Source organism: Protomyctophum bolini (genome assembly GCF_963924005.1).
Source record: "Protomyctophum bolini genome assembly, chromosome: 24".
In the NCBI taxonomy this organism is placed as follows: domain Eukaryota; kingdom Metazoa; phylum Chordata; class Actinopteri; order Myctophiformes; family Myctophidae; genus Protomyctophum; species Protomyctophum bolini.
This window is the reverse complement of record NC_137885.1, coordinates 5,463,047-5,480,627: the sequence shown is the minus strand read 5'-3', so window position 1 is coordinate 5,480,627 and position 17,581 is coordinate 5,463,047. Positions and strand designations below refer to the sequence as shown.

The window sequence follows — 17,581 nt, the reverse complement described above, 5'->3', positions numbered from 1 at the left end:
GGGATATATATGGGCTAAGCGGGCATGGGTTAGAACTGGGCACGCATTTCTGTGTCCCATATGGGTTACGTATGGGCTAAGTGGGCATGGGTTAGAACTGGTCACCCATGTCTGGGTCCTATATAGGTTATGCATGGGCTAAGTGTGCATGGGTAAGAACTGGGCATCCACACCTGGGTCCCTTGTGGGTTATTCATGGGCTAAGTGGGCATGGGTTAGAACTGGTCACCAACACCTGGGCCCCTTATGGGTTTATATGGGCTAAGTGGGCATGGGTTAGCACTGGTCACCCATGTATGGGTCAGGGTTAGGGTTTCCCTGTATGACAGCCATTAATGGTTACATGTATGGTAACCTGCCTGGCATTAAGCTGTGTCAGCACCGTCCAGTGGCCTGGCATCTGTTTGGCATGGGCAACGAGGTGGACATTCACTCTGCGTATTTCCATGGAAACACGTTGTTGGACCGCGGCCATCGCACCGATGTCCTCAGCCTGTTCCCGGCAACCTTTGTCACAGCTGAGATGATTCCACTGGAGATGGGGAAGTGTCTTGCCCACACAATGCTATCTTAACCCACACAATGCTATCTTAACCCACACAATGCTATCTTGCCCACACAAGCGCATAGCGGGTCCTTAAATAAATAAATAGTGCGTGACTCTGCGTCTAGGAACCGAAAATGGTTACCCGCCGGTACCCAGCATGTTATCGGTTCCTGCATGGAACCGAGTTTTGGTACCCATCCCTACTTATGCCTATATACTCATATTAGGTACTTTTCTAAATCAGTAGTTCACAAAAAAGGCAGATGTACAAGCTTTGCAGCCGTGGCCCAAAGTGACACGATGGTGAGCAGATGCTTTCCCTGTTTTAATGTTTTTCAAAATAATAAATAATGACTAATAATAACATTAGACATAAGGCGCCCAGTAAAGGCCCAGTGAGTAGAGATACCCGTGGTCCAAAAATGTTGTTGCGCAAAATCATAGCTAACTCCTTCATGTAACACCACAGTGAAACGCACTAAATCATAGCTAACTCCTTCATGTAACACCACAGTGAAACGCACTAATAGGTCATATTTGACCTATTCGTCGTAGGAGGAAAGGGCTTAAAGTGGTTAGCATGTCAGTGCATGCATGTCAGATGTAAGAATGAAAGAAAGGTTGGGAGCCACTGCACTACCAATGGGAAGGGGGTTTATTAAGACAAGTCATGCTTTGCTTTCATAGTTTCATACTTTATTGAAACAACTCTGCACTGTTACTGTAACAAAGGATAATCATGGTTATTGTGGAACTCTTGCGTGTCTTTACAGTAACGTAAATGTGTCCTACTGTAAATCAAATGAGTCGAAGCTTAGCAGACATGGGAATTCAAAAATAGGATTTAAAGGTACTTTTAAATCTATGTTGGTGAACAGATGACAGCTTCCTTCCTCTGCCTTTGGGTGTTGTAGTTCCAGAGTCTATATAGCATTCTGGGTGGTGTAGTTCCAGACTCTATATAGCATTCTCAGTGCTCATCATTGTGTAATAGTTGTCTGGCTATGTGAGACTAATTATGGAACCTATAACTAAGCTATTAATATGTGAATTGCCTAATTCCAAGTAGATTCCCTCGTTATCTTGAATGGATCATTTTTGGATGATGTTGCCAACGTATTGTACCAATATACTGGTACTAACTGGAATACTTTAGTTTAGTCCATTTAGGGGCGTTTATTGTTGTACTTGTACAGTATGTAATTATTATGCAACGTTTACACAAAGACAATGTTCTCATTCCTCTTCCTTGAACCCAAACACTGCTCTGATTTATATACCATAAAGATGTTTCAAGGGGAAAATTAAAAGAAAGCTCATTGTGTCTAAAACTGTTACTTTTCAATAAATATAGAAAAAGAGATAACATTATAGGTTATGTAGGTAACCCATTTTATAACAAACAAGCGAGACAGCTGGCCCTGAGCTCGTCTCCCGAAAGTGGCCCAACGCCATTTCCCGGTTTTCCCCCTTCCTTGTTTACTTCCTGTTTACGTTGAGCGTGATTCCGGACGCGCCTGCACACTATACGTCCATTGGGAACTACCAACAGAATTTTCAGTTGCTTCGTATTGATATTCTGTGCATTCAATTCTTATTTTAAACTTGGTGTCAGTAAAAAGGAACATCACAGCTGCAGCATGGTGACTGGGCATATCGTGTTTGTTTTTTCCAAAGATTATGTTTTAGCAAATTCAACCTAAACTAGGCGGAACCAGGGCAGAAGAGCCTGCTGGTTAGTTAGTCAGGGACCAATCAGAAGGCTGACAAAGGGTGAACTAAAACACTAAAACTACAGACAAATACATTCAAGCAAAGTTTTATTTTGAACTGCATAGTTAATAAAAAGCCGGGTTACTGTGAATTATGAATTAACAACAATCTTCAACAGTCACATTTACATTTACACTACAGCTGTGACAACATTACACACAGGCCCCTTTTACACCAGGGTTGAACCTTTTACACCAGGGTTGAACCTTTTACACCAGGGTTGAACCTTTTACACCAGAGTTGAACCTTTTACACCAGAGTTGAACCTTTTACACCAGGGTTGAACCCTGGTGTACAATATAAAAACGTATTCGTGTAAGTAATCAACTGGCGAAGTGACATGGTGATATTCAATACATTTATACCTATTCACCTATCATGTATATACTGTAGGTGAAAATAACAATGTGTGATAAATCTACTGCTACTATAAAGCTACTACTGTGGAACAACATATTTATTTACTTATTTTGACCCTATAAACATGGTTTAGGTATGGATTTACCCACTCAATTCATAATTAACGTTCCAATTTTGGAGCTCTGGCTCATGGACTAAGAACCGGTTCAACCCTGGTGTAAAAGTATTGTAATATTAATATTAAAGCTCTACAGTAACAACATTACACACAGTGATATATAAATACAATAAGATCAAATGGTTATAATAAGTCTGCAACCCAAAAGCAACATAGCAACAGAAGAAATAGAATATAATTATAGAAAAATACAATAAATCAAAGTAAAATTAAGTGTGTGTGTGTGTGTGTGTGTGTGTGTGTGTGTGTGTGTGTGTGTGTGTGTGTGTGTGTGCTTTTATACATTTTTACATGAACATTTACATTTTTAAACCAACACTAATTTCCATTAAATTGCACATGAATATCTACAGTATCCTGCCTGCGCGTCTGTCTACAGTTCTCTGTGTGGTTTGGCTCAGGTGATTTCTCTCCGCTCCCCCAGGTACGAGGCCGAGGGGCTATCCTTTTACCACCCCGCCCTGGGGTAACCTCGCCGTTACAATATTAACCCATTTAGACCTAAGTTCCATTCTACAAAATGTCTTCTAAATCCCGATAGTTTTCTTGAAAAACCCTATATGTTTCCACAGGTATGTCAGTCGTTCTCAAACATTTTCATGTCAAGGACCCCCACAAATATATTTATTTGGCCACCAACCCCCATCTGAAAATATGTTGTTCCAGGGACCTCCCAGAAGCAAATATTTGAGTTAAAAACGCTCTGAAAGAATATATATTATTCAAAGATTTGCGCCACATTTTCACGCTTTTTCAAAAATAGCAGACCTACAATCTAAAGTATAACATAATGCTTAAAACACCAAAAGGGGTTCTCGCCCTGAATGGGTTAACACTTCTGATGACCTTTAAAAAGATGGGTTTGGTTCTGTACGCTGCAGACCCCTGTATAGGGACCCCATAAGAGGAGATTTATATGAAAAACTATAATGATTATAATTGTATAGATGTTTCTACAATATACCAAATACTAAATATGCTATATTACATTTTCTCTGGCCCCTCTGGAACCCCCTCAATGACCCCTAGGGGTCCCCAGACCCCACTTTGAGAACCTCTGCTCTAGTATTTCCCTCATGATCTCACTGTAAATATAGCAGATCTACAAGCTCACAATGTATTGTGTAGTAACGCATTGTGAGCTTGTTGTTCGCCCCCAGACTATAGGGTCACTAGGGTTCAAGTTGTGAAAGCAAAATGAATAACGTGCTGAAGCATCATCGTTGGTGGTTTGTATTAACCCATTAAGACCTGATTTCTTCTAAATCACTATAGTTCTCACACTTTCAGTAAAAAACAGATAGTGAACGCTGTGAGCTTGTAGATCTGCTATTTTTGAATAACGCTTAAATCTAAAATTACACATGGTTTCCCCGTTTTAATGGGTTAAAGTGGCTACAACAGTTTGTACTTCTGTACAATAAAGAGTTTGAGTTTTTATTTTATCACTTTCACTACTAATTACTAGCAGTTTTTCCTTTTGTCCTTCTTGTTCTCTCTCTTGATACTGCTCTATGTTATGGTTGCACTAAACGGAATTTTTCATACAGTGACAATAATATCTTATCTGTAGCAGAACACTGAGCTGTAGTTTCATCAATGAAGTGAAAACAAACATCACTTCTCACAGATAGCCAGACAGCGGGCAGACAGCCCTCCATATGAACATCGCAGATTAAACCATCCAGGGTCAGTCCCGTGATAGTAGGCTGCACAGTTCCTGTCTTCATCGTTATAAGGTGCTCCACGTCTCCAGTACCTGCACAATAAACAACACTGTATTGAACCACATCCACTCAGTCACTCACATACAGTACCAGTACCTGCACAATAAACAACACTGTATTGAACCACATCCACTCAGTCACTCACATACAGTACCAGTACCTACACAATAAACAACACTGTATTGAACCACATCCACTCAGTCACTCACATACAGTACCAGTACCTGCACAATAAACAACACTGTATTGAACCACATCCATACTCAGTCACTCACATACAGTGACTTTGATAGAATTACAATATAAAAACATGTCAAATGACTCACAGTGTTGTCAGTGGTGTTCCATCCACCCACGTCCAAATGGCCTCCCGATCTGTCCTGTTCAGACCAATCCATGATCCATGACCCCCAGGGGTCAATCCTCTGATGAAGTCCTGATTATGTGTACATGATTGAATCATCATTAATTTTATCCAATACATTCACTTCTTCATCATAGAATTAGATCACATGTAGGCCTATACTGTAACTATGATAGACACCTGGACACACACACACACACAAGCACGGATGCGCGTATACACACACACACACACACACACACACACACACACACGGACACACGCAAGGACGCACGTACATGCACGTGTACACACGCACACACGCACACACACACACACACACACACACACACACACACAAATGTGCAAGCAGGCCCTTTTACGCACACAGCAGACACACTGCGTACACACACACACACACACACACACACACACACACACACACACACATACAGTAGCCTACATGCGAGCACACGTGCGCACGCACACACACATAAACACACTCACAAGGGCACACACATGCACGAAGCGCGCACACGGGCACACAGACACATACACAACCGTCGCACGCACATACACACGCACACACACTAACCTGTTCTTCTCCACTGTTGATGACCACCAGATCAGCTCCTTGATTCAGACAGTACTCTCTAGCTTCCTGCCATGATTTCGTTCCAGTAGTTCTGTAGTAACAGCTGCATCCAAACTTCTTCCATCCACTGGGACACGACTCTAGAAACATCAAACAGGAGATTTACTGGTGGATTCTGAACCCTTTTCCACCCCTAGACATACTGGATTGTAATAATTATGGTATTGCTACTTTTACTTAAGAAAAGTATATAAGTATGTTATAAACCAGTGGTTCCCAAACTCTTTTTGTCAAGGACCCCCAAATCAACATTTATTAGGCCACAGACCCCCAAATCAACATTTATTAGGCCACGGACCCCCAAATCAACATTTATTAGGCCACGGACCCCCAAATCAACATTTATTAGGCCACAGACCCCCAAATCAACATTTATTAGGCCACGGACCCCCAAATCAACATTTATTAGGCCACAGACCCCCAAATCAACATTTATTAGGCCACAGACCCCCAAATCAACATTTATTAGGCCACAGAACCCCAAATCAACATTTATTAGGCCACGGACCCCCAAATCAACATTTATTAGGCCACAGACCACCCATTTGAAAACATATGCCAGTGACCTTGACAGCTCTAGCAATGATTCTGAAACATTTCATGGACCCCCAGTTTCACACGCATTATGCTACGGACCCCCGATTTAATGGCATTTCTATCTCTGGTACCCCCAATTCATATAGTAAAACCACTGTTAATGTACCTCTGAGTTACAAATGGACCCTTATGAGTTACAGACCCATAAGGGTCCATTTGGTTCCTAACTATCTCTAATTGAGCTACACTGTAGGTACCCCCTGGAACTCCCTCAAGTACCACCAGGGGTCCCCGGACCCCACTTTGGGAACCCATGTCATAAACCATAATCTAGGCCTAACTCTTACACTCCTCTTGCACATGTGACATTATACAGATCTTATTCCCACAACTCTCTCTATGCCATTTCATCCTCCTCACACATCGTCTGTGCTTCCACTGCTCTTCCCTCTGTTGAAGCTAAAACAATGGCTTCTATTTCAGCATCCCCATTGATGATGTCATTGGTGGGCAGGTTTCTGAACTGTCCACAGCCCACCAATGAGACACAGAGTGAGTAGACAGTAATGATGCCATGTTATAATAAGCATTAGTGACGACCAATATATTATACTGTATGGAGATGGGTAAAGTGCTCCTTTAACCCATTATTAAGACCTGAGGCTGATTCTACAAATGCCTCTAAATCAGTACTAATTGTAGGCAGACTCCAGTTGGGTATGCTCCAGGGTCAGGTTCATGTAGGCAGACTTAATTTGGTTATGCTCCAGGGTCAGGTTCATATAGGCAGACTTCAGTTTGGTATTTTCCAGGGTCAGGTTTTTATTGACTACAAAGGACAAAGAATAGTGTCAATAAACAGTTCTTCTGTTCATGATGAGGTCAAACATCTGGTTGAAGTTATTATTTTTTTATGTGCATCACTTCTTAACACCGCTTCCTTTATCATACTTTACAGATGCACAGTAATACACACAAAAGATACGAGAAAGGGAAACAGTGAGAATTAGGCTAAAAAGAGAAGTCACATCAATCAATACAACAGTTAATACTGTGGTGGTCTTCATAGTTTTCACAGCTAGAAATCCCTGAGTGAGAGATGTGGTAGTTTATGTAATACTCACAGTGCACAGCCTGGACTATGGTCACAGTCAGGCGTATAAAACACAGTAGCCCCAGACAGCCAGCAACCACTCTGAAAGGCCTTCTCCCTGTTTGACAAAAAGAAGATACAAGTCTAAAAGTCCTGTTAGCTAAACCCAACCAGAAGTGCTTTGAAATGTTGCGGTTCAGTAGGACAACTCACAAACAGATTTAATACAAGACAAGTTCACAAGTCCTTGTGAATACACACTAGTGCTGTTTCCTAAAGCAATGTTATTTTTTAATGACACAAAAAACGCGTTAATGACATTAATCAATTGCATTAATTAATTGCGTTAAAATATTTCACGCAATTAACGCATGAGCAGTTTTGACGCCCCATAATTCCATTCACTGACTCAACCCACCGCGTCACTCTAGTTCTGCAGTGGAAGGCGGGTGGTCTAAACAGTAAACGCAACATGGAACAAGAAGAAAAGGTCGGACTCGGGCCTATGGATGGTTTTGTGTTTGCAAAGAACAAAGACGGAACAATAAATAAGCAAGCAGTAATTTGCACGCATTGCTCTAAGCAGTTGACTTTTCACCGAAGCTGTTCAAGCTTAAAGTACCATATCAACGCTAAACATGCATTTGTTGGGGCAGCTTCGGATGGCTTGCGTCAGACCAACCTGAATGAACGAATACCGGACTTCTCGCCTCGGCGAGTGGACTTCACCTTTGGCGAGTGACCTTCCCCTTTTGCCGAGAAGTCTTTACTTTCCGAGGCGAGTCGCCAAGACCAATCGCCCCAGAAAGTGAAGCCTTCTCGGCAAAAGGGGAAGACCACTCGACTTACCACCACTTACCACTCGAATTTACTCGACTGCTTCGGATGTAAATTCATTCTGGACTTTCTGAGCATGCTCATTTAGTCATTTCCATTGCGCTCCAATTCCAAGGCGCTCATATCCAAGGCGCACCGAGGAGTTTGCACACAAAGTGCGTTATTTCTTGCATTTTGCAGCTCCGAAATCCCCCCCAAAAAACGTGGAGCAGGCTGCAGTATGCAGTGATGATTGATGACCCCCCTGGTCTGTGAGTGTTCAAAGATACAACCGTCCCGAGTTGATCATGATCACTTTCAAATTATATAGTGCATCGGGGACTCACAGAAAGACAGTGGAGAGAGCAATGCCGTCAGCCCGCGCACGCACGCACACACACACACACGCAGTCCCAAGAATACGCTATTATGTGGGGCACATTGTCAGCCTGTAGATCAGCTCTACACAATGTATGCCTACCTATACGTGCATTGTGCAAAGACGAAGCACAAATAAATCCAATAGCCTTGTCCTTGTGAGGCGCGCAGCGAAAAGTTGATAATTGCGATGTTTTACTGCTTCGTGTGTGACTGTGTGTGTGTGTGTGTGTGTGTGTGTGTGTGTGTGTGTGTGTGTGTGTGTGTGTGTGTGTGTGTGTGTGAAGAAGCCTTTCTAACCAACGTGTGTTAGGTACCTTTTTACCCCTAAATGCATGGCTTGAATCAGCCGTGCACTGATGTGAAAGAGTCAAAACTTTACCAACAGAAAGTCAGGGGAAAACATACCTTAGACGTGTGTTATGATCCTTCCACTTTTAAGAAGATCACACCAGGATTTGTACTACACTTTTTCTTCACATTCAATATTTGAGCTGTTCTAACAACAATGTCATGGATTGATCAAATTATATAAACGACGGATTTCACCCGCATGGATGTCATGGATTGATCAAATCCTATAAAAGACGGATTTAGCACAGTAGCTAGCAAAGGCTGCAGTTGCTGAAAGTGAAGAAAACACTCGTCAAAAGGGGAAGTCCACTCGCCAAAAGGTGAAGACATTTCGCCCCGGGCCCAGTGGTCTTCCCCTTTTGGCGAGTGGACTTCCCCTTTTGGCGAGTCGCCTAGACCAATTGCCCAGACTGCTCGCCAAGGGCGAGAGGTCTTGCACCCCGTGTGCAGGAGTGGGCGAGGCTCCAGACTTTATAAAGGCTAGAGGCATGACGTCAACACCTCCTCCCGTAATATTTCTAAAAGGGCTGCAAAATAAATTAATCAAGGACAACTTAATCTGCAAACATGATGACAAGGGGTTTTTGCGAGAATGATCTGGCATTAATTTGGACGTGTTTTTATTATCATCCTAAAGTCATAGCATGTGTGTGTTTATAATTATGCAATAGGCTACAATACTTAAAATGTAGCTATAGCTGTTACATTTTCACGAAAACAAATGCATTTATATTTCTAATTAGAAAATAGTTTTAACTACAGTAGCCTACATTTTGACGAAGGTACACCTTTTAAAATACAAAATACCACTGGCAAATATGAAAGACTACATCTACAACACACTTCAGAATAGATTCAGAAAGCTATTCTGAGATCAGTATAAAGATATTTTAAAAAGTTGGCTTTGAAGAGCCAAAAGAAAAGAAAATCTGGTGCATTTTAATACTGGACACATGGACAGTGCAGAAAGTGACCACGGAAGTGTAGCTGTAGGGTGGAAGAGTGACTGTTTGTTACATTTGAGAAGGTTTACGAATAAAGACATTAGTCATTTTGATGTATCCAGTGGTCATTGGAGTGGTCATCATGTTTTCCCCATGGGGTGGGAGGTGGGAGGCTAGGACAGACTTTGTTGACTTTGGCCTTTCTATTGGACTTATCTTACATACGAATCAGTGAGATCAGTCTGATGAATACCAAACTTGTCACTTTCACAATACTGTTATGAATGATGATTGTTATTTTTCACATACAGGTTTCCGAGAACAAGACATTTCTACATTTCACTGCTAAATTTCACAAAATGTAGAATTGATTGAATAAAATAAATGTGAAATTTGCTTAATTGTAATAGAGTGATCAAATTGAATTAAATGTAAAAACCATATCGTTAAAATAACACTGAGCCACATTAAGCAAAACATAATCGCATTCATCTGAATAATAATTTTAACTGACAGTTTGCCCCTAGTTTTCTCACATTAGTCTATTGTGTTTGTTGTTTTCTATGTGTATGTTCAAAATTGTGCACAATGCATAAATGAAATCTGACTGTATAATGCCTCACCATTGTTGCAAACAATACCATCTTGCTTGCATAATACTACACTATGTGTTACAGAGCAAAATATACTAATCCTAATGTTTATTCATGTATTTTCTCCAGATAATTGGTACAGCTTGGGGACACAACATAAGGACGGCTCTAGAGCCAACCGTCTTGTCCACAGAGCCCAGAGGTCATCTTCAGGCCATGCTAGGATGAGCAGGGAGGTCCAGGGAGGAGCACTGACGTGACCATTGACACTCTTCCAGACAACATGACACACTTAGTGGTGAGGCAGGTAACATGCCCAGCAATGTTCAGAGACAGACTGTAGTCTCTGGTCAGAGTAACTACTTTCTCAGAGTTCACTGTGTCTGTTAGATAAATATATTAGTTTATATAGAGACTTAACCCTAAAAATAGACGCTCTATTTCTCTATTTTATGTTTTCTAGGAGGTTTCTGGCAGGTATTACACATGGCGTAGTTTTGGCTCAGAGGACATACGCACACGTGAACTCTGGGTAGACATGAGTGACCTCCAGCATGGACAAGTCAGAATGCACGGCATTCTGTCCAATACACACAGACAGGCTGCGGTAAGTCATATTCATGCGCATATGCACGCATGTCGTATGCACTTACCATATGCACGCACATTATACATACCATATGCACGCATGCACATATGCACAAACATACCGTGTGCAAATAAAACGAAATGAACTTACTGTTGACACATACTTTAGCAAAGGAACATAGATGTGTTGTGTAGTCTGTCTGCTGTATCATATGGGGATATAGCTCAGTGGTAGAGCATTTGACTGCAGATCAAGAGGTCCCTGGTTCAAATCCGGGTGTCCCCTCTATTATGTCAAAATCATATAAGTTAGAATGCACAGCATTCTGTCCAATACACATAGACAGGGTGTGTCATATTCACACACACACTTATATGCAAATAGTGTAAGGCAGAGTGAAAGGCTATCGTTGTTGACACAGTCTTCAGCAAAGGAACTTGCTGTACACTGACAGCTTTTTATTATACAGGTATAAATATTATATGTATATAACGACCCTGTATAACATGTATATAACGACACAATGTGACATAGCTGTTTACAAAATGCTGTACCCCCTCCAACTGTATATACTTTCCCCATTTTCAACGATTTTTATTATATTTTGACACTTCCTTTGGCAATGTAAACGTACGTTTTCTCATGCCAATAAAGATCCTTTGAATGGAATTGACCCCTGTTTCATATGGGGATATAGCTCAGTGGTAGAGCATTTGACTGCAGATCAAGAGGTCCCTGGTTCAAATCCGGGTGTCCCCTCTATTATGTCAAAAACAAGAAATGTGTTCATTAATAATCTATACTGCTTTTGAAAAATAAGATATTTTAATTCTGCACATTGCAACAGGCATGTGTATAAATAAAAGCATGTCTCTCTCTGTCGATCTTTCTTCTTCCACTCCAGAGGGTTGCCCTGTCATTTGGCTTTCCATTCTATGGACATTACCTGAGGCAGATTACCATAGCAACAGGAGGTACATGTATTAATTTGTCAGAAAGATTACATTGACCTTTTCTATTTTTTAAATCTAAGTAATGCTATTTGTGCTAGTTTTGAAACATTCCTCCCATTTGCCCATATTCAGGATTCATTTTCATGGGGGACATTACTCACCGTATGCTGACAGCCACACAGTACATAGCCCCTCTAATGGCAAACTTTGACCCCAGCTACTCAAAAGAATCCACTGTGCAGTACCTGGACAACGGTACGGTGTTGGTATCTTGTGGTTGCTGTTTTGCAAAGCATCTTGTTCCATCGATTGCATGATTATTTGTTTGTGACTCTTCCTTGACCGGTACTTCCCACAGGTGATAAGTTTGTGGTACAGTGGGAGAAGGTCAGACTCCATGGGAGAGAGGCAGAAGGGGCCTTCACCTTTCAGGCTGCTCTGTAGAGAACAGGAACCATCACATTCAGCTACCGAGATGTGAGTCTCACCCCACCTCCACTATGTACATTACATCTACTGGTATTAACATGTGTTTCTCGTAGCCTAATTCAAAATGCATCTATTTAACTTCTTTCTGTGCCTCTCATAATCAGATACCTCTGCCAATGGAGGTGATTGGTTCAGCTCAGCATCCAGTGAAGGCAGGTTTGTCTGACGCCTTCATGGTACGCTTTCCTTCTCCGGAATCACCAGGTCAGCAATCCTTGTGCTAATTCACGCCCTCTTCTTTTTGCTATCTTTGGAAATAATCAATTCTAATAATCAGATCTCTCTCATATAGATGGCCAACGAAGGACAGTTTATGAATACCATCGGGTTGAGATAGATGCTACCAAAATTACCAACAACACTGCTTTTGAATTCTCTTCTCTGCCTAGTAAGTGGTGTCTCTCCAAATTGTATCCACGGAGGGATGAGCAAAGGGGTGTATGAATATTGGCCTCATTCACGGTACGAGACCGTATTCAAAAAATAATCTCTATGTTCTTGCTTCTCTCATTCTGTTCCCTTGGCTTCCTGGGATAGCTTGTCTGCAATATGACACCTGTGAGCTGTGTGTGAACCAGACCTCCAGCTGTAGCTGGTGTAATGTACTCCAGAGGTGAGTAGGAGTAGGACTGCAGAGTCTGTAGATCCATATCCACATGTATAATCTATTCTACAGTATCTATCTATCTATCCATCTATTGTATACTGTATTATACATACTGTATATTGGACTTTGCAAGTTGCTCTGGACAACTCCCACCTATACTGTTAAAGCTTTATTTGAATATGCTGTGTATATTGTGTGTTCAGATGCTCAGATGGCATGGACAGACACAGGCAAGAATGGTTGGATTATGGCTGTTCAGAGGAGGTAGTTGGAAATTATTAATTATTATGAAATTACAGAATTAATTGTGAAATGATTGAAATGTTTCTCACAATTTAGTTTATTGACATAATTATATGTGTACAGATTAAAGACATTACATGTGAAGATTACTCCAGGGGAAGTTCTGGCAGTTCCTTTGGTCCCTCTGTGACTCCTGACTCTAAGGCCACAACCCCCTCGAGTCCCCTACAAAATGGCTGTAAGACTGATCGTGAGTCAAGGCCGTCACTTGTGTGTTACCTGGCAGTTAGTTAGTTACAGAGTATGCTGCTTTACATGATTTAATTTAATTGTAATTGTTTGTCTGCCTCCAGATGAAACCAAACATCACATCCTCTTGAATGGTAATGGTGAGTTGAGGTGTTCATGGATATCAACATTGTTTCATGAATATTTTTTCATAGTCATGTGTAAATATTCTGGACGACCTTTGTCCCACTCAGATCTGAAGACAAGTTCTCCCAAGCAGAGGGACGGTTCAGCTAACACTGCTGTCATAGCTGGTATAGTGGTGGCTCTCGTGTTGCTCTTGGCTCTGGTTCTCTTGGCTCTTTACATTAACTCCCACCCTGCTACTGCATCGCCTCTTTACCTCCTCCAGGTGAACGCTGCATATTTTCATTCCCCCTGAGTCAATAAAAATAACAAAGCTATTGCTTGAATCTGTCCATTACCTCCAAATTCCATCTAACAGACATTCTCTCTTTGTCTTTTTTTTTTTAGGGACGGAAGAGCTACTGGCCATCCTTGAAGTTCAGAAAGCAAGGATTCCAAAACAGTTACACAGAGGTGGAGAGAGAGACGACTGAGAAGGAGAGCATTGTTGAAGCTGGGCCTTGCTGAATGATTTGAAGAGATGTACAGAGGAAAGAAAAATACGAATACGAATAATAAATTATGTTTGAACTGAATACTTTATTATGGACGTTCCCAAAAGCCATTAAACATTCATATTTTCAAATCTGTTTTTACATTCTGGCTGTTATCTTTTACTTTGCTCAACCGGTCTATTGCAAAATAGAGAAGGAATTGTACTAGTATGGGTTGTTGTATGTAGACTATAGGCTAGTTAAATTTGGGGTGACCACCAGGTTAATGGCATCACCACCATGCAGACCTGAGGGAATAATATGGATAATATGGCTTTAATATTGACATTCCCAAAAGCCATTAAACATTGAATATTATATTTTCAAATCTGTTTTTACATTCTGGCTGTTATCTTTTACTGTGCTCAACCGGTCTATTGCAAAATAGACTTGTACTAGTATGGGTTGTAGTCGACTATAGTTACATTTGGGGTAAATAAAAACGTCTGGGTTACCAGGTTGGCTTCACCATGCAGACCTGAGGGAGAAAAGGGGGCCTACGTTGAGGCAGTTATGATGATGCAACTTGTGATCTGGTGTTCAGTTCAATGGGCGAGTGAACGAGGAAGTTCAGACCCTTAAAAAATGATTAGCCATGATGAAAACTATTATGTAGTTTGTAAATGTGACAAACGTCAAGTAGACGAGAGGAATACTGGACTACTCGGACGAGAGCCCTTTACAAAACGGAACACACAGTTGTAGTTCTCATCATCTGGCAGCAGGTGTCGCCCGAACCAAATACATCTATAGCTAGGATCTCAAGTAAGACACAGGGCGAACGTGGCAAAAAAGAAAAATAGATAAAGATCATATTATGATTTGGGTGTCAGAGTGTGTTACAGTTACAGTATGTAGACATTTAACTAAATGGAAGCCCGGATAGTGTACAAATGGAAGGAAGGGGGCCCTGTGGCCCGTCGGGAACACCCCCCAAACCGACTCCCCCCCCCCCCCCCCCCCTCCAGAAAACTGCTACAGAAACAGAAACTGTCAGACGAAGACCAAAAACACTAGCGGGGGTTCCTATGTTGCGTTATATTTTTCGAAAGAAGCAACATCTGTACCTATAGTCTCGTACCGGGCCCTGCAAGCTTCGGGCCCTGGCGCTTAAGCTCCACCTAGTTCCATTGTTAGTCCGGCTCTGGGCATACTGGGGCTCTTTGTAAATGTTTGTCCATGTTTGGCTTTAGTTTTTAGCTTGTGTTTTTAAATAGGCTCTATGTTTTATGTTGCACTGCAAATAACTGAGGGGAAACGATATTTCATGTTCTTTTGTATGCAAGTACATAGGAAAATGACAAATAAAATGATTCTGATTCTGATTCTGACCTCGCCTCAGGGCCCGTGGAACACCCTAACCGCCACTGAGGAGAACAAACATCTATGCTGTGGAACAGGTCAGGGGGTTGTTTGTTTTTGGTCTGAGTAAGCTATTTCTAGTTCCAGATAATTGGACAATTGGCTGAAAGATTATAGCACTTGTCACTTGATGAAAGTATAGTAAGTATGTGCCAGCGCAGACATGAAAGAAGGCTGCATGAAAAGGAGTATTTCTTTCAGTGGTTGACATGTATGTACAGTATGTTGGACACAATGCATTGTTCAACTATCCGTTCATTTAGACACAATACACAATTTGATATCCCATTCTGAACGGGAACCCATTTTGGTGTTAGCATCATGTTATGCTTTAGCTATTGAAAAATAGCAGATCTACAAGCTCATAGCGCGCCACAGAGTGGCGCGCTACGAGCTTGTAGGTCTGCTATTTTTGAAAAATCGAAGAACGACTTTTAGAATCTGATCTCAGGTCAGAATGGGTTCATCAGACCAGTGTGTGTCCAGTGGAAACCTCGTATGAATCTGATCTCAGGTCAGAATGGGTTAACAGGAGGAGGACGTCACGTCAGTCACACACACAGACACAGCGGTAATACATTTCTGATGACAGCACGACCATGGCACCGTGACATCAGTCAATTGAGTAATATCAATATTCAATATGTCATCATCAAATGGATTCAACAAGAGAGAGAGAGAGAGAGAGAGAGAGAGAGAGAGAGAGAGATAATTGGAGTGAATGTAAAAAGGTTATTGGCACCTGAACCAGGGACAGCTCTCCTCGTTCTGCTTTGGTCATAGCGCTGGACTCTCTGGAGGTGATTTGGGACAGAAAACCACTGGAAAAGTACATGAAATGAGCTCAGTCGGACAACTCACGAATAGATTTACCAATATTTATTACAGAGTGAGTAATAATGAGCATAATTATGATATTTGACTTGGCGTTCATTTACATAATAAGGCCTATCGCTGGCTGATGTTGCTCAGACATGGAGGACCGTTTCTCCTACCGTGGAAGTTTATGGGTCTCCTCAAACTTGTGGAAAACGTCATCGGGTCGGGAATCCAGCGCGACTCCCCATAAATTGAATAAAACCGCTTTCTTCCCCGGCTTTTCGGCCCTGCCGGGATGAGAGATTTTAGTCGGTTTCTGCATTCTTATTACGAGCGGAACACAACTGTCTCTGCTCTGAGTGTCCGTCCGTATGTTGTCCTGGTAAAAAAAGACCAGTTAGTTTTCCCCTTAGGACGCATGCGCACACACATAACACATAACACACTTTGACTTGTATACCTTTGGGCATTTGCACACAATATTAGCAAACACAGAAGGACCACAAGTGATTGACAAAGCGTCTTCATCTCAGCCAAGTCAAACTGTAGCTGAACTAAACTGCACTATGGGACTATAGAGGTCAGAGCCTATGACATATATGACATTCATGAGGACATGGCCAATCCAGGTCCACCTTCTACGGGTCCGGGTACTAACGTATAATTCGTTTTTCACTTAAAAAAACCCAAAAAAAACAATGTTACTTTTAAACCTAAAATGAAAAAAAAAACAGCCAGCACTCGCCCAGCAGTCTGCCGTCACCCAGGCGGATGCGTGCTTCTCGTCCTTTTGGGGCGAGGTCACTTTTCACGCTCAGGGCGTCTTACTGGTAGTAGGCTATAGAGCGTCGCAGTCCCTCCCCCTTTCAGAACAACGAGTGGCCCAGGAAATGAATCGCAATGCATTTTCACCATAGGCATTTCTTAAATTATTAATTTAATCCAAGTACGAAGCCAACTCTTGTCTTGACAACACACACAATATTTTGGACCAAAAAAATAATTAGAAAGTAGAAAGAAACGGCAGGTTACAACACTTTTGTTGTTGTTTTTCTTCTTTGTAATTATTTGTTTGGTCCAAAATATTGTGTGTGTTGTCATGATTTTTGTCGCGACAAGAGTTGGCTTCGTACGACGCTTAAAGGGTCTTTAAATAAATAATTTAAGAAATGCCTATGGGTCAAAATGCATTGCGGTTCATTTCCTGGGCCACTCGTTGTTCTGAAAGGGGGAGGGACTGCGACGCTCTATATACCCACTGACAACGGGTGGGCAGGGCCGGTTCTAGGCATAGGCGAACTAGGCGGTCGCCT

General features: G+C 41.7%; 1 pseudogene across 1 annotated transcript; it reads left to right on the top strand.

The window, feature by feature from the left end:
- Positions 1-343: 343 nt before the first annotated feature.
- LOC308311422 (plexin domain-containing protein 1-like) lies at positions 344-14,061 on the top strand (annotated as a pseudogene). The gene is made up of 14 exons: positions 344-548; positions 10,428-10,596; positions 10,762-10,905; positions 11,792-11,861; positions 11,973-12,095; positions 12,199-12,317; positions 12,434-12,533; positions 12,622-12,717; positions 12,867-12,942; positions 13,140-13,200; positions 13,303-13,429; positions 13,533-13,568; positions 13,662-13,819; positions 13,942-14,061. The product of its transcript is annotated as a plexin domain-containing protein 1-like (transcript).
- Positions 14,062-17,581: the final 3,520 nt, after the last annotated feature.